At 40.1% G+C, this 22601-nt stretch overlaps 1 pseudogene; it reads left to right on the top strand.

The window, feature by feature from the left end:
* Nucleotides 1–386: 386 nt before the first annotated feature.
* On the top strand, nt 387–22539 carry LOC127858486 (tRNA N(3)-methylcytidine methyltransferase METTL2-like; annotated as a pseudogene).
* Nucleotides 22540–22601: the final 62 nt, after the last annotated feature.

The following is a 22601-nucleotide window of genomic DNA, read 5'->3' as shown; positions in this document are numbered from 1 at the left end:
CTAATAAGGGGCAACACTTTTTGCTTTAATGATATTTTTTGTTTCAAAAATGTCCCTTCTTAGCAAAAATCCAGTAAAAGCTGAAAGTGTCATCCCTGATTAGCCTGTGCAGACTGCCCATATATATATATTGGGCATGTCTCTAAACAATACCATTCAACAAACGTGTGTCATACAAATGAGTACCAGTAAATTGTGCTTATTTGCTTAAGCTGTTGATACTTAGCAATTCATACATACACAAATATAAAGCAATTTAAAAAAAGAGATTCCTTATACGTATTTTACACTTTTTTTATAAGTCATTTCAATAAAACTTGAACATCAAAGTAAACCTTGAAGACAATAATACTGATTTTTCACTTAAAAAACTACAAACAATTAGTATGGTTTTTGTTTCAGAAAAGTATGCAAATGAAGCGGATCAGTTTTGGGACAAATTCTACAGCGTTCATGAGAACAAGTTCTTTAAAGATCATCACTGGCTCTTTACTGAGTTCCCAGAACTGGCCCCAGAGTACTATCAGAGCACCGAAAACAAGCCCACATATTCTTTAAAAGAAACAAATGTTGACACATGTCATTCAGAAAATCAAAAGCCTAGTAAAGGTACCATTGCTGAAATTATCATGGTTCTCATTTTAGTTAAAAAGCCTTGGCACTGTCATTATTGCATAAATCATCAGCCTAATGCAAAATGAGTAATGTCTGATAGGCGGCCAGTGTAGGTCCAGACCAGCCTGCGCATTTGCACAGACTGATCAGGAGCAATGCTGTCTCCTTATGAGACGCGCAACCTTGCTTGACTCTATAACAGATAGTGTAGCTCCTGACGAAACTGCGAGACTGTGCATGACACGCGCAATTTTTTATGACTTTATAACAAATTGTGTAGCTCCTAACCAGACTGGGAGACTGTGCCTGCTTGTCTGGCAGCTTGGCTAGCCGTCAATGACACATTTTTGCATGAAGTGATACAATAAATGCTGGACACTAGTTAAGTCTGGTTTTGAATAAGATAAAATAAGTATTCTAATTTGCATCAACTTAAAATGCATGTCAAGCTGTCTAGAGGTATGAAAGCATTACAATGTTATGAATAAGTGTACACATATGTTTATAATTAAAATTTTAGCACAGCTGAGTGCATCATGCTCCGGTTTATTGTTTATGATAGTGTTTTGTCATTTGTCCTCCATCAATACACTTTTAATTCCAATGACAACTTCTCATAAACTGCTGCATCTGTAGGTCAACCGAGCAAAAATATATTTTTCAAATTAAAACTTCAAAAATCTTCTCTTAAGTCAGGTTTTGTAATATTTGGTGTGTAAGTGTGTACAAAGATCCTGTAACTTTGTTCCAATCATGCCCTTTGCATCAAAACTGGACATGCTCAAGGAGTCAGGTTATTTATCTAGACATATGAATGTATGTGGGTCTTTAACCCCTTATAAACTTTAAACACATTTTGCATCTGTCTTTATTTGATGTGTTTGTGTTGAATGTGTGGAACGTTCTACATGTAGCTACCAAATCAACGAAAATCAATGTCCCATGATAATGATGATTTTACAGTATTCTATAACATGTTCAATTGTTCATGTCATGTTGTGAGTACAAAAATTGTCACTGCTTGCAGAACCCAAAGATGTTTTCCAAGGCCAGTCTGCTCAGTTCAGAATGTCACTGCTTGCAGAACCCAAAGATGTTTTCCAAGGCCAGTCTGCTCAGTTCAGAATGTCACTGCTTGCAGAACCCAAAGATGTTTTCCAAGGCCAGTCTGCTCAGTTCAGAATGTCACTGCTTGCAGAACTCAAAGATGTTTTCCAAGGTCAGTCTGCTTAGTTCAGATTGTCACTGCTTGCAAAACCCAAAGATGTTTTCCAAGGTCAGTCTGCTCAGTTCAGAATGTCAATGCTTGCAGAACTCAAAGATGTTTTCCAAGGCCAGTCTGCTCAGTTCAGAATGTCACTGCTTGCAGAACCCAAAGATGTTTTCCAAGGTCAGTCTGCTCAGTTCAGATTGTCACTGCTTGCAGAACCCAAAGATGTTTTCCAAGGTCAGTCTGCTTAGTTCAGATTGTCACTGCTTGCAGAACCCAAAGATGTTTTCCAAGGTCAGTCTGCTCAGTTCAGATTGTCACTGCTTGCAGAACCCAAAGATGTTTTCCAAGGACAGTCTGCTCAGTTCATGCTTGCAGAACCCAAAGATGTTTTCCAAGGTCAGTCTGCTCAGTTCATGCATGCAGAAGCCAAAGATGTTTTCCAAGGTCAGTCTGCTCAGTTCATGCTTGCAGAACTCAAAGATGTTTTCCAAGGTCAGTCTGCTCAGTTCAGATTGTCACTGCTTGCAGAACCCAAAGATGTTTTCCAAGGTCAGTCTGCTCAGTTCATGCATGCAGAAGCCAAAGATGTTTTCCAAGGTCAGTCTGCTCAGTTCATGCTTGCAGAACTCAAAGATGTTTTCCAAGGTCAGTCTGCTCAGTTCAGATTGTCACTGCTTGCAGAACCCAAAGATGTTTTCCAAGGTCAGTCTGCTCAGTTCATGCTTGCAAAAGCCAAAGATGTTTTCCAAGGTCAGTCTGCTACGTTCATGCTTTCAGAACCCAAAGATGTTTTCCAAGGTCAGTCTTCTCAGTTCAGAATATTTGAGGTAAGTGATGTGCTGATTTCATCTGGTTTATTTTGACATTATTAATGTGTTTTTGTGTGTGTGTCTAATTTATATGTGAGTATACTGAAAACTATCCATTAAAAGTGTATTACATTCTTAGCCTTATTGTTGTTTAAATTATAATCTTTTAAAATGGAATCTTTTAATGCATGCACAATATTTTTTATCAATAAACCATGTTTAGGAGCTTATGCATTAAGAACAGTGAACAATTAAATTGATATCACAGAATTTCTGTAAATTCAATCCATGCCGACATGAACAATTGTAAGTGAACAATAAATTAGAATCATAAAAATATATTAGCATCACTCTGGAAGAATTGGGTTAAATGCATTTGTGTAAAATGTTCTCACAGATAAGTCTGTGCAATCCGCGCAGGCTAATAAGAGAAGCCAATGTTTGCCTTAACTGGATTTTCACTAAGTAAATTTTTCCTTTAGACCATAAATGCCAGAAAAGCAGAAATTTTTATCCGTGACTGTGCTGACTACACAGGCTCATCTGGTACAACACATTCCACAAATGCATTGAACCCCAGACTCATATTGAGTGCTGATCATCTATCCTTTCACAGGTTGGCTGTTGAGTTGGTAATACAGTGTTCTCAATCCTGAAGGCAAACAAGTAAGGCTTCAAATCAGTCACAAGGCAGTACCTTTACATTTGAGCTGCTCTCTTGTAAAGCTTCAAATTAGTCACAGGGCAGTACCTTTACATTTGAGCTGCTCTCTTGTAAGGCTTCAAATTAGTCACAGGGCAGTACCTTTACACTTGAGCTGCTCTCTTGTAAGGCTTCAAATTAGTCACACGATAGTACCTTTACATTTGAGCTGCTCTCTTGTAAAGCTTCAAATTAGTCACAGGGCAGTACCTTTACATTTGAGCTGCTCTCTTGTAAGGCTTCAAATCAGTCACACGGCAGTACCTTTACATTTGAGCTGCTCTCTTGTAAGGCTTCAAATCAGTCACAGTGCAGTACCTTTACATTTGAGCTGCTCTCTTGTAAGGCTTCAAATGAGTCACAGGGCAGTACCTTTACATTTGAGCTGCTCTCTTGTAAAGCTTCAAATTAGTCACAGGTCAGTACCTTTACATTTGAGCTGCTCTCTTGTAAGGCTTCAAATTAGTCACAGGGCAGTACCTTTACATTTGAGCTGCTCTCTTGTAAGGCTTCAAATTAGTCACAGGGCAGTACCTTTACATTTGAGCTGCTCTCTTGTAAGGCTTCAAATTAGTCACAGGGCAGTACCTTTACATTTGAGCTGCTCTCTTGTTAGGCTTCAAATAAGTCACAGGGCAGTACCTTTACATTTGAGCTGCTCTCTTGTAAGGCTTCAAATTAGTCACAGGGCAGTACCTTTACATTTGAACTGCTCTCTTGTAAGGCTTTAAATTAGTCATAGAGCAGTACCTTTACATTTGAGCTGCTCTCTTGTAAGGCTTCAAATTAGTCACAGGGCAGTACTTAACATTTCAGCTGCTCTCTTGTAAGGCTTCAAATTAGTCACAGGGCAGTACCTTAACATTTGAGCTGCTCTCTTGTAAATCTTTAAATCAGTCACAGGGCAGTTCCCTTACATTTGAGCTGCTCTCTTGTAAGGCTTCAAATTAGTCACAAGGCAGTACCTTTACATTTTAGCTGCTCTCTTGTTAGGCTTCAAATAAGTCACAGGGCAGTACCTTTACATTTGAGCTGCTGTCTTGTAAGGCTTCAAATAAGTCACAGGGCAGTACCTTTACATTTGAACTGCTCTATTGTAAGACTTAAAATTAGTCATAGGGCAGTACCTTTGCATTTGAGCTGCTCTCATGTAAGGCTTCAAATTAGTCACACGGCAGTACCTTAACATTTGAGCTGCTCTCTTGTAAAGCTTCAAATCAGTCACAGGGCAGTACCTTAACATTTGAGCTGCTCTCTTGAAAGGATTCAAATTAGTCACAGGGCATTACCTTTACATTTGAGCTGCTCTCTTGCAAGGCTCAAAATTAGTCACAGGACAGTACCTTTACATTTGAGCTGCTCTCTTGTAGAGCTTCAAATTAGTCACAGGGCAGTACCTTTACATTTGAGCTGCTCTCTTGTAAGGCTTCAAATTAGTCACAGGGCAGTACCTTTACATTTGAGCTGCTCTCTTGTAAGGCTTCAAATTAGTCACAGGGTAGTACCTTTACATTTGAGCTGCTCTCTTGTAAGGCTTCAAATTAGTCACAGGGTAGTACCTTTACATTAGAGCTGCTGTCTTGTAAGGCTTCAAATAAGTCACATAGCAGTACCTTTACATTTGAGCTGCTCTCTTGTAAGGCTTCAAATTAGTCACAGGGCAGTACCTTTACTTTTAAGCTGCTATCTTGTTAGGCTTCAAATCAGTCACAGGGCAGTACCTTTACATTTGAGCTGCTATCTTGTAAGGCTTCAAATTAGTCACAGGGCAGTACCTTTACATTTGAACTGCTCTCTTGTAAGGCTTTAGATTAGTCACACGGCAGTACCTTTACATTTGAGCTGCTCTCTTGTAAGGCTTCAAATTAGTCACACGGCAGTACCTTTACATTTGAGCTGCTCTCTTGTAAAGCTTCAAATTAGTCACAGGGCAGTACTTTTACATTTTAGCTGCTCTCTTGTAAGCTTCAAATTAGTCACAGTGCAATACCTTTACATTTCAGCTGCTCTCTTGTAAGGCTTCAAATCAGTCACAGGGCAGTACCTTTACATTTGAGCTGCTCTCTTGTAAGGCTTCAAATTAGTCACAGGGCAGTACCTTTACATTTGAGCTGCTCTCTTGTAAGGCTTCAAATTAGTCACAGGGCAGTACCTTTACATTTGAGCTGCTCTCTTGTAAGGCTTCAAATCAGTCACAGGGCAGTACCTTTACATTTGAGCTGCTCTCTTGTAAGGCTTCAAATCAGTCACAGGGCAGTACCTTTACATTTGAGCTGCTCTCTTGTTAGGCTTCAAATTTGTCACAGGGCAGTACCTTTACATTTGAGCTGCTCTCTTGTAAGGCTTCAAATTAGTCACAGGGCAGTACCTTTACATTTGAGCTGCTCTCTTGTAAAGCTTCAAATTAGTCACAGGGCAGTACCTTTACATTTGAGCTGCTCTCTTGTAAGGCTTCAAATTAGTAAAACGGCAGTTCCTTTACATTTGAGCTGCTCTCTTGTAAGGCTTCAAATTAGTCAGAGGGCAGTACCTTTACATTTGAGCTGCTCTCTTGTAAGGCTTCAAATTAGTCACAGGGCAGTACCTTTACATTTGAGCTGCTCTCTTGTAAGGCTTCAAATTAGTCACAGGGCAGTAACTTTACATTTGAGCTGCTCTCTTGTTAGGCTTCAAATTAGTCACAGGGCAGTACCTTTACATTTGAGCTGCTCTCTTGTAAGGCTTCAAATTAGTCACAGGGCAGTACTTTTACATTTGAACTGACCTCTTGTAAGGCTTTAAATTAGTCATAGAGCAGTACCTTTACATTTGAGCTGCTCTCTTGTAAGGCTTCAAATTAGTCACAGGGCAGTACCTTTACATTTGAGCTGCTCTCTTGTAAGGCTTCAAATTAGTCACAGGGTAGTACCTTAACATTTGAGCTGCTCTCTTGTAAATCTTCAAATCAGTCACAGGGCAGTTCCTTTACATTTGAGCTGCTCTCTTGTAAGGCTTCAAATCAGTCACAGGGCAGTACCATTACATTTTAGCTGCTCTCTTGTTAGGCTTCAAATTAGTCACAGGGCAGTACCTTTACATTTGAACTGCTCTCTTGTAAGGCTTTAAATTAGTCATAGAGCAGTACCTTTACATTTGAGCTGCTCTCTTGTAAGGCTTCAAATTAGTCACTGGGCAGTACCTTTACATTTGAGCTGCTCTCTTGTAAGGCTTCAAATTCGTCACAGGGCAGTTCCTTAACATTTGAGCTGCTCTCTTGTAAATCTTCAAATCAGTCACAGGGCAGTTCCTTTACATTTGAGCTGCTCTCTTGTAAGGCTTCAAATTAGTCACAGGGCAGTACCATTACATTTTAGCTGCTCTCTTGTTAGGCTTCAAATTAGTCACAGGGCAGTACCTTTACAATTGGACTGCTCTCTTGTAAGGCTTTAAATTAGTCACAGGGCAGTACTTTTATATTTGGACTGCTCTCTTGTAAGGCTATAAATTAGTCATAGGGCAGTACCTTTTCATTTGAGCTGCTCTCTTGTAAGGCTTCAAATTAGTCACAGGGCAGTACCTTAACATTTGAGCTGCTCTCTTGTAAAGCTTCAAATCAGTCACAGGGCAGTACCTTAACATTTGAGCTGCTCTCTTGTAAGGCTTCGAATCAGTCACAGGGCAGTACCTTTACATTTGAGCTGCTCTCTTGTAAGGCTTCAAATCAGTCACAAGGCAGTACCTTTACATTTGAGCTTCTCTCTTGTAAGGCTTCAAATCAGTCACAGGGCAGTACCTTTACATTTGAGCTGCTCTCTTGTAAGGCTTCAAATCAGTCACAGGGCAGTACCTTTACATTTGAGCTGCTCTCTTTTAAGGCTTCAAATTAATCACATGGCAGTACCTTTACATTTGAGCTGCTCTCTTGTAAAGCTTCAAATTAGTCACAGGGCAGTACCTTTACATTTGAGCTGCTCTCTTGTAAGGCTTCAAATCAGTCACAGGGCAGTACCTTTACATTTGAGCTGCTCTCTTGTAAGGCTTCAAATTAGTCACAGGGCAGTACCTTTACATTTGAGCTGCTCTCTTGTAAGGCTTCAAATAAGTCACAGGGCAGTACCTTTACATTTGAGCTGCTCTGTTGTAAGGCTTCAAATCAGTCACAGGGCAGTACCTTAAACTTTGAGCTGCTCTCTTGTAAAGCTTCAAATCAGTCACATGGCAGTACCTTAAGATTTGAGCTGCTCTCTTGTAAGGATTCAAATTAGTCACAGGGCAGTACCTTTACATTTGAGCTGCTCTCTTGTAAGGCTTCGAATCAGTCACAGGGCAGTACCTTTACATTTGAGCTGCTCTCTTGTAAGGCTTCAAATCAGTCACACGGCAGTACCTTTACATTTGAGCTGCTCTCTTGTAAGGCTTCAAATCAGTCACTCGGCAGTACCTTTACATTTGAGCTGCTCTCTTGTAAGGCTTCAAATCAGTCACACGGCAGTACCTTTACATTTGAGCTGCTCTCTTGTAAGGCTTCAAATCAGTCACACGGCAGTACCTTTACATTTGAGCTTCTCTCTTGTAAGGCTTCAAATCAGTCACAAGGCAGTACCTTTACATTTGAGCTGCTCTCTTGTAAGGCTTCAAATCAGTCACAGGGCAGTACCTTTACATTTGAGCTGCTCTCTTTTAAGGCTTCAAATTAGTCACAGGGCAGTACCTTTACATTTGAGCTGCTCTCTTGTAAAGCTTCAAATTAGTCACAGGGCAGTACCTTTACATTTGAGCTGCTCTCTTGTAAGGCTTCAAATCAGTCACAGGGTAGTACCTTTACATTTGAGCTGTTCTCTTGTAAGGCTTCAAATTAGTCACAGGGCAGTACCTTTACATTTGAGCTGCTCTCTTGTAAGGCTTCAAATAAGTCACAGGGCAGTACCTTTACATTTGAGCTGCTCTCTTGTAAGGCTGCAAATCAGTCACAGGGCAGTACCTTAAACTTTGAGCTGCTCTCTTGTAAGGCTTCAACTCAGTCACAGGGCAGTACCTTTACATTTGAGCTGCTGTCATGTAAGGCTTCAAATTAGTCACAGGGCAGTACCTTTACATTTGAGCTGCTCTCTTGTAAAGCTTCAAATTAGTCACAGGGCAGTACCTTTACATTTGAGCTGCTCTCTTGTAAGGCTTCAAATCAGTCACAGGGCAGTACCTTTACATTTGAGCTGCTCTTATGTAAGGCTTCAAATTAGTCACAGGGCAGTACCTTAACATTTGAGCTGCTCCCTTGTAAAGCTTCAAATTAGTCACAGGGCAGTACCTTTACATTTGAGCTGCTCTCTTGTAAAGCTTCAAATTAGTCACAGGGCAGTACCTTTACATTTGAGCTGCTCTCTTGTAAGGCTTCAAATCAGTCACAGGGCAGTACCTTTACATTTAAGCTGCTCTCTTGTAAGGCTTCAAATTAATCACAGGGCAGTACCTTTACATTTGAGCTGCTCTCTTGTAAGGCTTCAAATTAGTCACAGGGCAGTACCTTTACATTTGAGCTGCTCTCTTGTAAGGCTTCAAATCAGTCACAGGGCAGTACCTTAAACTTTGAGCTGCTCTCTTGTAAGGCTTCAACTCAGTCACAGGGCAGTACCTTTTACATTTGAGCTGCTGTCATGTAAGGCTTCAAATTAGTCACAGGGCAGTACCTTTACATTTGAGCTGCTCTCTTGTAAAGCTTCAAATTAGTCACAGGGCAGTACCTTTACATTTGAGCTGCTCTCTTGTAAGGCTTCAAATCAGTCACAGGGCAGTACCTTTACATTTGAGCTGCTCTTATGTAAGGCTTCAAATTAGTCACAGGGCAGTACCTTAACATTTGAGCTGCTCTCTTGTAAAGCTTCAAATTAGTCACAGGGCAGTTCCTTTACATTTGAGCTGCTCTCTTGTAAAGCTTCAAATTAGTCACAGGGCAGTACCTTTACATTTGAGCTGCTCTCTTGTAAGGCTTCAAATCAGTCACAGGGCAGTACCTTTACATTTGATCTGCTCTCTTGTAAGGCTTCAAATTAGTCACAGGGCAGTACCTTTACATTTCAGCTGCTCTCTTGTAAGGCTTCAAATCAGTCACAGGGCAGTACCTTTACATTTGAGCTGTTCTCTTGTAAGGCTTCAAATTAGTCACAGGGCAGTACCGTTACATTTGAGCTGCTCTCTTGTAAGGCTTCAAATTAGTCACAGGGCAGTGCCTTAACATTTGAACTGCTCTCTTGTAAGGCTTCAAATTAGTCACATGGCAGTACCTTAACATTTGAGCTGCTCTCTTGTAAGGCTTCAAATTAGTCACAGGGCAGTACCTTTTACATTTGAGCTGCTCTCTTGTGAGGCTTCAAATTAGTCACAGTGCAGTACCTTTACATTTGAGCTGCTCTCTTGTAAGGCTTCAAATTAGTCACATGGCAGTACCTTTACATTTGAGCTGCTTTCTGGGGAAAAAAAGGGCTAAATGCATGTGTATACAGTGTCATCCAATATTAGCCTGTGCAGTTTGCACAGGCTAATCACGGACAAATCTTTCCCATTTTCGGGTATTTTTCATTTAAATGAAGTCTCTTCTTACTGAAAATCCAGCTTATGCGGCAAGTGTCATCCTTGATTGATTCCTGATAATATCCAGGTTATGCGGCAAGTGTCATCCTTGATTGATCCCTGATAATATCCAGCTTATGCGGCAAGTGTCTTCCTTGATTGATCCCTGATAATATCCAGCTTATGTGGCAAGTGTCATCCTTGATTGATCCCTGATAATATCCAGCTTATGCGGCAAGTGTCATCCTTGATTGATCCATGATTATATCCAGCTTATGCGGCAAGTGTCATCCTTGATTGATCCCTGATAATATCCAGCTTATGCGGCAAGTGTCATCCTTGATTGATCCCTGATAATCATGGACTACACACAAGGCGTATGCATAAAGCCCCTTTTCTCGTAAGATTGCTCATATTGTTTCACCAGGCAGTACCTTTACATTAAAAGTCATGTTTTGATTATAGGTGCAGAACACTTGAGCCAAATCATCTATGTTGTAAATTTGTTTTGTAATACGTAAATTCTGGAGGCAAAAAGTAGAAGAACATATATTTGAATAGTATGTTTAGATAAGCTGTACATTGTAAGTACATACGGTTTGAAATGCTCATCTTGAAATAAATTGAGGCCTTGTAGACATGAACATTTTTTATTCCAGTGACAATGGCCTAATGGTTTATTGCTGTGACTTTGCCAAAACTGCAGTTGACATGGTGAAGGTTTGTGACTTATATAAGTAGAATTCATGTATTGGAAAAATCATCAGTATACTGCATTTCTTCTTATATGTAAAACAGAATTTGTTGATTTGAAACTAGTTCCTATGACAAATTCTTAAAATACAAAAATAAAATTAATCTAGTAAGTAAGGTCTTTAATTAAATGTAACTTTCTAAGGGACTACAAATGCGTGAAAATACATATATAAGTGGAACAGGGTTAACTGATGTCATGGCCGCAATTTCTCAAAATTTCATGAGTCTGATACAGAAAAATAAACAAAAATTACTATTTTTAAATGGCATTGTAAGTTTAGGATTTATATTAAATATTTAAAAAAATATATAAGTACAAGAAATGACATTAAATAATACATTGTGACCTAACATGCAATAATTCTAAATGTATAAATACAACTCTGAGACTGTTTATCCTACAAAAATGTAAAGAAATTTGTACCAGAAGATTTATATTAAATGACTGGTGTTCCTATGTTTTGTATATTATGAGCCATAGAGGTGAGTGGAATTCAATTACAAACAATCAATGAGTCCGAAACAAACCATCTGAAAACCACAACAATCAAATATTCCATTGAACAGTACTAGTATTGTAAACCTTGTTTCTATGAAAAACCAGATGACAAGGCAACAGCACAATGCAAGAAGCATAAATTCCTAACAAAAACATAGTTTGATTTTGAACAATGCAAATATTTACATAGCATCATGACGTCATGTGATGTGTTTATTAATAGCTCATTTAAGAGTCGTTTCTTTTCCAGCAGTTTAATGCAGAAACGGAATTTACACTGTGAGTGAAGAAATTGTGAGTGTTAATATTTTAGTTAGATTACCTATCGAAAAATAATTAAATTAATACTCACAATTAATATCTATAAAACACTCTTATTGGTTATCCAGGAAAGCAAGGAGTATGAGCCGGAGCGTTGCCATGCCTTTCTGTGTGACATATCTGATCCCATGGCAACTGTACCCTTCCCTGACAACAGCCTCGACGTGATTATACTCATCTTTGTGTTGTCGGCCATCAGTCCAGACAAGTATGAGATTCATGTTGCTGTACATAGTATCTTAGTCATCAGTCCAGACAATTTTGGGATTCATGTTGCTAGTCATCTGTCCAGACAAGTATGAGATTCATGTTGCTGTACAGAGTGGCCTGGATATTAAGTGAAATTAAGTTTGAAAAATACTTCTCATTGAGCCGCGCTCTGAGAAATTATATGCTTAAATGTTTGTCTCCGATTAACCTGCATAGTGTCACAGGCTAATCATGGACGACCTGCACCATAGACTGGATTGAAGTTTATAAGAGACGACCTTCACCCTAGACTGGATTGAAGTTTATAAGAGACGACCTTCACCCTAGACTGGATTGAAGTTTATAAGAGACTGCCTTCACCCTAGACTGGATTGAAGTTTATAAGAGACTGCCTTTAAAAGAAGAATCCATAATAGACCTTCACCCTAGACTGGATTTAAGTTTATAAGAGACTGCCTTTAAAAGAAGAATCCATAATAGCAGAAAGTGTTTAACCTGATGAGCCTGTGTGGACTACACAGACTTACCTGGCACAATACTTTTAGCATGTTCATTTAGCCTGTTTGGACTACACAGACTTACCTGGGACAATACTTTTTGCATATGCATTTAGCCTGTGTGGACTACAAAGACTTACCTGGCACAATACTTTTTGCATGTGCATTTAGCCTGTGTGGACTACACAGACTTACCTGGCACAATACTTTTTGCATATGCATTAGCCTGTGTGGACTACACAGACTTACCTGGCACAATACTTTTTTTCATATGCATTAGCCTGTGTGGACTACACAGACTTACCTGGTACAATACTTTTTGCATATGCATTTAGCCTGTTTGGACTACACAGACTTACCTGGGACAATACTTTTTGCATGTGCATTTAGCCTGTTTGGACTACACAGACTTACGCGTGACAATACTTTTTGCATGTGCATTTAGCCTGCATGAACTACACAGACTTACCTGGTACAATACTTTTTGCATGCATTTAGCCTGTGTGGACTACACAGACTTACCTGGGACAATACTTTTTGCATGCATTTAGCCTGTGTGGACTACACAGACTTTCCTGGGACAATACTTTATGCATGCATTTAGCCTGTGTGGACTACACAGACTTACCTGGCACAATACTTATTGCATATGAATTAGCCTGTGTGGACTACACAGACTTACCTGGTACAATACTTTTTGCATATGCATTTAGCTGGTGTGGACTACACAGACTTACCTAGCACAATACTTTTTGCATATGCATTTAGCCTGTGTGGACTAAACAGACTTACCTGGCACAATACTTTTTGCATGTGCATTTAGCCTGTGTGGACTACACAGACTTACCTGGTACAATACTTTTTGCATATGCATTTAGCTGGTGTGGACTACACAGACTTACCTGGCACAATACTTTTTGCATATGCATTAGCCTGTGTGGACTACACAGACTTACCTGGTACAATACTTTTTGCATATGCATTTAGCCTGTTTGGACTACACAGACTTACCTGGCACAATACGTTTTGCATATGCATTAGCCTGTGTGGACTACACAGACTTACCTGGTACAATACTTTTTGCATGTGCATTTAGCCTGTTTGGACTACACAGACTTACCTGGCACAATACTTTTTGCATATGCATTAGCCTGTGTGGACTACACAGACTTACAAGGTACAATACTTTTTGCATATGCATTTAGCTGGTGTGGACTACACAGACTTACCTGGGACAATACTTTTTGCATGCATTTAGCCTGTGTGGACTACACAGACTTACCATGGACAATACTTTTTGCATGCATTTAGCCTGTGTAGACTACACAGGCTTACCTGGCACAATACTTTTTGCATGTATTTAGCCTGTGTGGACTACACAGACTTACCTGGGACAATACTTTTTGCATCTGCATTTAGCCTGTGTGGACTCCACAGACTTACCTGGGACAATGCTTGTTGCATATACATTTAGCCTGTGTGGACTACACAGACTTACCTAGGACAATACTTTTTGCATGCATTTAGCCTGTGTGGACTACACAGACTTACCTAGGACAATACTTTTTGCATATGCATTTCGCCTGTGTGGACTACACAGACTTACCTGGGACAATACTTGTTGCATATACATTTAGCCTGTGTGGACTACACAGACTTACCTAGGACAATACTTTTTGCATGCATTTAGCCTGTGTGGACTACACAGACTTACCTGGGACAATACTTGTTGCATATACATTTAGCCTGTGTGGACTACACAGACTTACCTAGGACAATACTTTTTGCATGCATTTAGCCTGTGTGGACTACACACACTTACCTGGGACAATACTTTTTGCATGCATTTAGCCTGTGCGGACTACACAGACTTACCTTGGACAATACTTTTTGCATATACATTTAGCCTGTGTGGACTACAGAGACTTACCTAGGACAATACTTTTTTGCAGGCATTTAGCCTGTGTGGACTGCACAGACCAACCTGGAACAATACTTGTTGCATGCATTTAGCCTGTGGACTACACAGACTTACCTGGGACAATACTTGTTGCATGTATTTAGCCTGTGGACTACACAGACTTACCTGGAACAATACTTGTTGCATGCATTTAGCCTGTGTGGACTACACAGACTTACCTGGGACAATATTTGTTGCGTGCATTTAGCCTGAGGACTACACAGACTAACCTGGAACAATACTTGTTGCATGCATTTAGCCTGTGTGGACTATACAGACTTACCTAAAACAATACTTGTTGCATGCATTTAGCCTGTGGACCACACAGACTTACCTGGGACAATACTTGTTGCATGCATTTAGCCTGTGTGGACTACACAGACTTACCTGGAACAATACTTGTTGCATGCATTAAGCCTGTGGACTACACAAATTTACCTGGAACAATACTTTTTGTATGCATTTAGCGTGTGTGGACTACACAGACTTACCTGGAACAATACTTGTTGCATGCATTAAGCCTGTGGACTACACAGACTTACCTGGAACAATACTTGTTGTATGCATTTAGCGTGTGTTGACCACACAGACTTACCTGGGACAATACTTGTTGTATGCATTTAGCCTGTGTGGACTACACAGACTTACCTGGAACAATACCTGTTGCATGCATTTAGCCTTTGTGGACTACACAGACTTACCTGGAACAATAGTTGTTGCACGCATTTATCCTGTGTGGACTACACAGACTTACCTGGAACAATACTTGTTGCATGCATTTAGCCTGTGTGGACTACACAGACTTACCTGGGAAAATACTTGTTGCATGCATTTAGCCTGTGTGGACTACACAGACTTACCTGGAACAATACTTGTTGCAGGCATTTAGCCTGTGTGGACTACACATACTTACCTGGAACAATACTTGTTGCATGCATTTAGCCTGTGTGGACTGCACAGACTTACCTGGAACAATACTTTTTGCATGCATTTAGCCTGTGTGGACTACACAGACTTACATGGAACAATACTTGTTGCATGCATTTAGCCTGTGGACTAAACAGACTTACCTGGGACAATACTTGTTGCATGTATTTAGCCTGTGGACTACACAGACTTACCTGGGACAATACTTGTTGCATGCATTTAGCGTGTGTGGACTACACAGACTTTCCTGGAACAATACTTGTTGCATGCATTTAGCCTGTGTGGACTACACAGACTCACCTGGGACAATACTTGTTGCATGCATTTAGCCTGTGTGGACTACACAGACTTACCTGGAACAATACTTGTTGCATGCATTTAGCCTGTGTGGACTACACAGACTTACCTGGGACAATACTTGTTGCATGCATTTAGCCTGAGGAATACACAGATTAACCTGGAACAATACTTGTTGCATGCATTTAGCCTGTGTGGACTACACAGACTTACCTGGAACAATACTTGTTGCATGCATTTAGCCTCTGGACTACACAGACTTACCTGGGACAATACTTGTTGCATGCATTAAGCCTGTGGACTACACAGACTTACCTGGAACAATACTTGTTGTATGCATTAAGCCTGTGGACTACACAGACTTACCTGGAACAATACTTGTTGTATGCATTTAGCCTGTGTGGACTACACAGACTTACCTGGAACAATACTTGTTGCATGCATTAAGCCTGTGGACTACACAGACTTACCTGGAACAATACTTGTTGTATGCATTTAGCGTGTGTGGACTACACAGTCGTACTGGGAACAATACCTGTTGCATGCATTTAGCCTGTGTGGACTACACAGACTTACTGGGAACAATACCTGTTGCATGCATTTAGCCTGTGTGGACTACACAGACTTACCTGGAACAATACTTGTTGCATGCATTTAGCCTGTGTGGACTACACAGACTTACCTGGAACAATACTTGTTGCATGCATTTAGCCTGTGTGGACTACACAGACTTACCTGGAACAATACTTGTTGCATGCATTTAGCCTGTGTGGACTACACATACTTACCTGGAACAATACTTGTTGCATGCATTTAGCCTGTGTGGACTACACAGACTTATCTGGAACAATACTTGTTGCATGCATTTAGCCTGTGTGGACTACACAGACTTACCTGGAACAATACTTGTTGCATGCATTAAGCCTGTGTGGACTACACAGACTTACCTAGGACAATACTTTTTGCATTCATTTAGCCTGTGTGGACTTCACAGACTTACCTGGAACAATACTTGTTGCATGCAGTTAGCTTGTGTGGACTACACAGACTTACCTGGGACAATACTTGTTGCATGCATTTAGCCTGTGTGGACTACACAGACTTACCTGGGAAAATACTTGTTGCATGCAGTTAGCTTGTAAGGACTACACAGACTTACCTTGAACAATTCTTGTTGCATGCATTAAGCCTGTGTGGACTACACAGACTTACCTGGAACAATACTTGTTGCATGCATTAAGCCTGTGTGGACTACACAGACTTACCTGGAACAATACTTGTTGCATGCATTTAGCCTGTGTTGACTACACAGACTTACCTGGGAAAATACTTGTTGCATGCATTAAGCCTGTGTGGACTACACAGACTTACCTGGGACAATAATTGTTGCATGCATTTAGCCTGTGTGGACTACACAGACTTACCTGGGAAAATACTTGTTGCATGCATTTAGCCTGTGTGGACGACACAGACTTACCTGGAACAATACTTGTTGCATGCATTTAGCCTGTGTGGACTGCACAGACTTACCTGGAACAATACTTGTTGCATGCATTTAGCCTGTGTGGACTTCACAGACTTACCTGGAACAATACTTGTTGCATGCATTTAGCCTGTGTGGACTACACAGACTTACCTGGAACAATACTTGTTGCATGCATTAAGCCTGGTTTTCCCAGAGACGGGCTAAATTATTTTTATGTTCTTTCCTCTTAAGAGTCAAAATAAACAGACTAAAGAACAACATTATACTTTTTATTAATTTAAGTAACAATACAAACTGTTTACAGCTAAATTTTTAAATCATTAATAAAATACAAAGGCATAATCGCTTGTTTATATGAATTCTCATTAATGTTAATCACAAGTGCTATCCTTATTAAACCACATCAATGAGAAACAGGCTTGTGTTTGGCATATGCCTTTAACAGATATTAACTCACAGTTATTACCTTATTCCATTAATGATATGCTTCTCCTTTTCCCACTCAGCAGCAAAGTGAAAATGGCTAAATGCAACCAGCATAAAACCAGAGCAGTAACTTGCAGTCTGTTAAGGTTTATGCCAGAGCAGTAACTTGCAGTCTGTTTAGGTTTATGCTGTTTGCTGATCATGTGAATCTCAGGGTTAGAAATGAATCCTTTAACACTTGAATCTATTAGGAAGGGTGTTTAATTTATTTGGACTACAAGCTAGTCAAAATCAGTATCCATGTGGTGGTTTAATATTATAATTTTTCTTACACAAAAACTACTATGCTTACTTTGTGAAATCTTTGTTCCAGGTTTCAGTCTGTGATATGCCGTCTGGCTGGGTTCCTTAAACCAGGGGGTGTGATCTTGTTCCGTGACTATGGCAGATATGATCTAGCACAGTTGCGCTTCAAGAAAGGTACAGGGTCATTATGTTGGGAGCTATTCAACTGAGCCTTGTTCTTGAAAATCTGGACTTAGTGTAATTCCAAATGAGCCTTTGTAGTCTGGACTAAGTGTAATTCCAAATGAGCCTTTGTTTTCTGGACTTAGTGTAATTCCAAATGAGCCTTTGTAGTCTGGACTTAGTGTAATTCCACATGAGCCTTTGCTTTCTGGACTTAGTGTAATTCCAAATGAGCCTTTGTAGTCTGGACTTAGTGTAATTCCAATCTGGACTTAGTGTAATTCCAAATGAGCCTTTGTAGTCTGGACTTAGTGTTATTCCAAATGAGCCTTTGTAGTCTGCAGGACTTATTGTAATTCCAAATGAGCCTTTGTTTTCTGGACTTAGTGTAATTACAAATGAGCCTTTGTAGTCTGGACTTTGTGTAATTCCAAAGGAGCCTTTGTTTTCTGGACTTAGTGTAACTACAAATGAGCCTTTGTAGTCTGGACTTAGTGTAATTCCAAATGAGCCTTTGTTTTCTGGACTTAGTGTAATTACAAATGAGCCTTTGTAGTCTGGACTTAGTGTAATTCCAATCTGGACTTAGTGTAATTCCAAATTAGCCTTTGTAGTCTTCATAGGCTAATCTGGGATAGCTTGTTCACCTTTTATTTAGAAGAGACTTCCTTTAAATGAAAATGTCCTTAAAATCTAAAAGTGTTGTGCCTGATAAGCCTGTGTTGACTGCACAGGCTAATCTGAGACGACACTTTACGCACATGCATAAAGCCTATTTTTCCTGGAACATGGCTCAAAGAATTTCTTTGATTATTACATTTATTTTAATTTGACATTATCAGTTGCATTTCACCATTTTTAGCTCACCTGAGCACAATGTGCTCATGGCGAGCTTTTGTGATTGCCTTTTGTCTTTCCTCCTGTGTGCGTTGTGTGGCGTCAACATTTGCCTTGTTATCATTCTAGAGGCCACTTTTTGTTGTCCGATATTCATGAAATTTGGTCAGAAGATTCGTGCAAATGATATAGTGGATGAGTTCGAAAATAGTTCCCGTTGGTTGATAAACATGGCCACCAGGGGATGAGGCATTTTTATACGCCCGTTTTAAAAAAAGGGACGTATTATTGTTTCAACCTTGGCAGGCAGCGGGCGGGCGGCAGGCGTGCAGTGGGCGGGCGGGCGGCGTCCACAGCAGTGTCCGCTCTCTAATTCAAATAGTTTTCATCCGATCTTCACTAAACTTGGTCAGAAGTTGTGTCTAGACAATATCTAGGTCAAGTTCGAATATGGGTCATGCCGGGTCAAAAACTAGGTCACAGGGTCACTTAGTGCATTTCAAGGATTAAGCATGGTGTCCGCTCTCTAATTGAAGTAGTTTTCACCCGATCTTCACCAAATTTGGTCAGAAGTTGTGTCTAGATGATATGTAGGTCAAGTTCAAATATGCGTCATGCCGGGTCAAAAACTAGGTCACTGGGTTAATTAGTGCATTTCAAGCATTTAGCATGGTGTCCGCTCTCTAATTGAAGTAGTTTTCATCGGATCTTCACCTAATTTGGTCAGAAGTTGTGTCTAGATGATATGTAGGTCAAGTTCGAATATGGGTCATGCCGGATCAAAAACGAGGTCACGAGGTCACATAGTGCATTTCAAGCATTTAGCATGGTGCCCGCTCTCTAATTAAAGTAGTTTTCATCTGATCTTCACCAAATTTAGTCAGATGTTACATCTAAATGATATCTAGGAAAAGTTCAAATATGTGTCATGGCGGGTCAATAACTAGGTCTCGAGGTTACTTAGTGCATTTCAAGCATTGAGCATGGTGTCCAAAACCTTCGAACGGGCGTATTTTGTGACAGTTTGTCACTCTTGTTCCTTATATGGCTATAGTAAAACCTTATAAGGCCACATTTATTGTCTAATCATAGAAACTTAGTCAGAAGATTTGTCCCAATGATACATTGGCTGAGTTCGAAAATGGTACTGGTTGGTTAAAAAATATGGCTGCCTGGGGGCGGGGCATTTTTCCTTTTATGGTTTTATATGTCTATAGTAAAACCTTGTTTACACTCTAGAGGCCAAATTTATTGTCTGATCTTCATGAAACTTAGATTTTTATACACCGGTTTTTAAAAACGGGACGTATTATAGTTTTACCCGCGGCGGGCGGGCGGCGTCCACAGCAGTGTCCGTTTTTTAATTCAAATAGTTTTCATCCGATCTTCACCAAACTTTGTCAGAAGTTGTATCTAGACAACATCTAGGTCAAGTTTGAATATGGGTCATGCTGGGTCAAAAACTAGCTCAGGGGGTCACTTAGTGCATTTCAATGATTTAGCATGGTGTCCGCTCTCTAATTGAAGTAGTTTTCATTTAATCTTCAACAAACTTGGTCAGAAGCTGTATCTAGACAATATCTAGGTCAGGTTCGAATATGGGTTATGCCGGGCCAAAAACTAGGTCATGGGGTCACTTAGTACATTTAAATGATTTAGCATGGTGTCCACTCTCTTATTGAAGTAGTTTTCATCCGATCCTCACCAAATTTGGTCAGAAGTTGTGTCTAGACAATATCTAGGTCAAGTTCAAATATGGGTCATGGTAAAGTTATCAAGTTGTCCAAAACCTTCAAACGGGCGTATCTTGTGACAGTTTGGCACTCTTGTTCCCAATTACATTTTGGACGAGTTCAAAAATGATTCCAGTTGGTTTAAAAACACAATGATAATAATATTGGTTTCTTATTTGCAGCCTTGCTTAGGGAAGTTCCTTGCGAATGACCTGAATGCTGTACTGCACATTTTTCAAAGTTTAACAAAATATTATGTTTTGATATTGAGCATAAAAATACTCTCCGATTCTGGTGAGCATTTACTTTCTAAGAAATATTCATAAGCTATTAAAAGCAGAATGTGTCACCTTTTTAATTGTTTGTAGGTTTGTTTGTTTTATTCAATTTTTCTATTAGATCCATTAAGTGAGTTGGTTGTATTGCAGGTCGCTGTCTCAGTGAGAATTTCTACGCGCGAGGAGATGGGACTAGAGTCTATTTTTTCACACAAGGTCTGTAAACAGACTAGTGAATAGTAACGTCTTTACTGGAACCTTCGTGCTTTAGGTCTGTAAACATACTAGTGAATAGTAACGTCTTTACTGGAACCTTCGTGCTTTAGGGTTAGGGTTAGGGTGCACTAATAGTAACGTCTTTACTGGAACCTCCGTGTTTTAGGGTTAGGGTGCACTAATAGTAACGTTTTTACTGGAACCTTCGTGCTTTAGGGTTAGGGTTAGGGTGCACTAATAGTAACGTCTTTACTGGAACCTTCGTGCTTTAGGGTTAGGGTTAGGGTGCACAAATAATAACGTCTTTACTGGAACCTTCGTGCTTTATACAACATTGAGCCTCACACTTATAAAACTTTGTTTGTGTGCAAATCAGTTGAGAATCTACACTTGTATGCAATTTTTTCTTTAAAGGTCGTCTCTTATATAAAAAAAATTCTAGGCGGAAAGAGTGGTCCCTTAAAAATCAGTGCTGACTGTACAGGCTAATCAGGGACAACACTTTCCGCTTTTATGGTATTTTTAGTTTGAAGGAAGTCCCTCCTTACCGAAAATCAAGTTTAGGCGGAAAGTGTCGTCCCTGATTAGCCTGTGTGGACTACACAGGCTAATCTGGGACAGCACTTTACGCACATGCATTATGCCCAGTTTTGTTAGTACAAGACACAAATGAATATTTCTTTAATAATGTTTTTGAACCTTTTGCCTGATTTTTCGAGTCCAAATGATTCTAGTTAAGTGCATGTCAGGTCGATACAGGATTTCTCTGGTATGTTTGTTGTAAAATCTGACATAGCTCTAGCTCCAGTTAAAATTGTGTTTCGGTTCGTTGAAAGATGACAGAGAAATTTTGATCATGGAAGTTATGCTGTAGTAAGGTTCTCTTCTGTTGATGCAGCTTGAGGTTCACTTTGTTCACATTTGAAAAATGGTTGGAGAAACAAAGCGGTTAACGTAGCACTCATTAGTAATTACAGGTATTAAATTGATGTTTTATTCTATTTTAAAATAAGAGCAAAATAAGGAGATTTTGAAATTAGACAAGCCATGTTCTTTGGACCGATCTTTACATGTAAATTAAACAAAAAATATTTAAAGCTTTTAATCCCAAATTTTTTCTTTCATTTGCAGTTGTTATTTCAGGATTCATAATTTCTTAGGGTTTGAGTCTGCATTGTGTGAAACTTCCGATTTTGAGTATTTTTCATGGGGATTGACTATTTTCAGACGAACTTCGAGAAATCATGGGCAAAGCAGGCCTGCATGAGAAACAGAACTTTGTAGATCGCAGACTGCAGGTAAATAGAGGGAGGCAGATCAAGATGTACATAGTGTGGATCCAGTGCAAATATGTGAAACCCTTGCTGGGGGACACCTCCCATGTGAAACCCTTGCTGGGAGACACCTCCCATGTAAAACACTTGTTGGGGGACACCTCCCATGTGAAACCCTTGTTGGGGGACACCTCCCATGTGAAACCCTTGTTGGGGGACATCTCTCATGTGAAACCCTTGTTGGGGGACACCTCCCATGTGAAACCCTTGTTGGGGGACACCTCCCATGTGAAACCCTTGCTGGGGGACACCTCCCGTGTGAGACCCTTGTTGGGGGACACCTCCCATGTGAAACCTTTGCTGGGGGACACCTCCCATGTGAAACCCTTGCTGGGGGACACCTCCCATGTGAAACCCTTGTTGGGGGACACCTACCATGTGAAACCCTTGTTGGGGACACCTCCCATGTGAAACCCTTGTTGGGGGACACCTCCCATGTGAAACCCTTGTTGGGGGACACCTCCCATGTGAAA

This window comes from Dreissena polymorpha, chromosome 14, assembly GCF_020536995.1.
Source record: "Dreissena polymorpha isolate Duluth1 chromosome 14, UMN_Dpol_1.0, whole genome shotgun sequence".
Classification (NCBI taxonomy): Eukaryota; Metazoa; Mollusca; class Bivalvia; order Myida; family Dreissenidae; genus Dreissena; species Dreissena polymorpha.
Note: the sequence above shows the minus strand (reverse complement) of the source record. Positions and strands in the feature narration are given on the sequence as shown.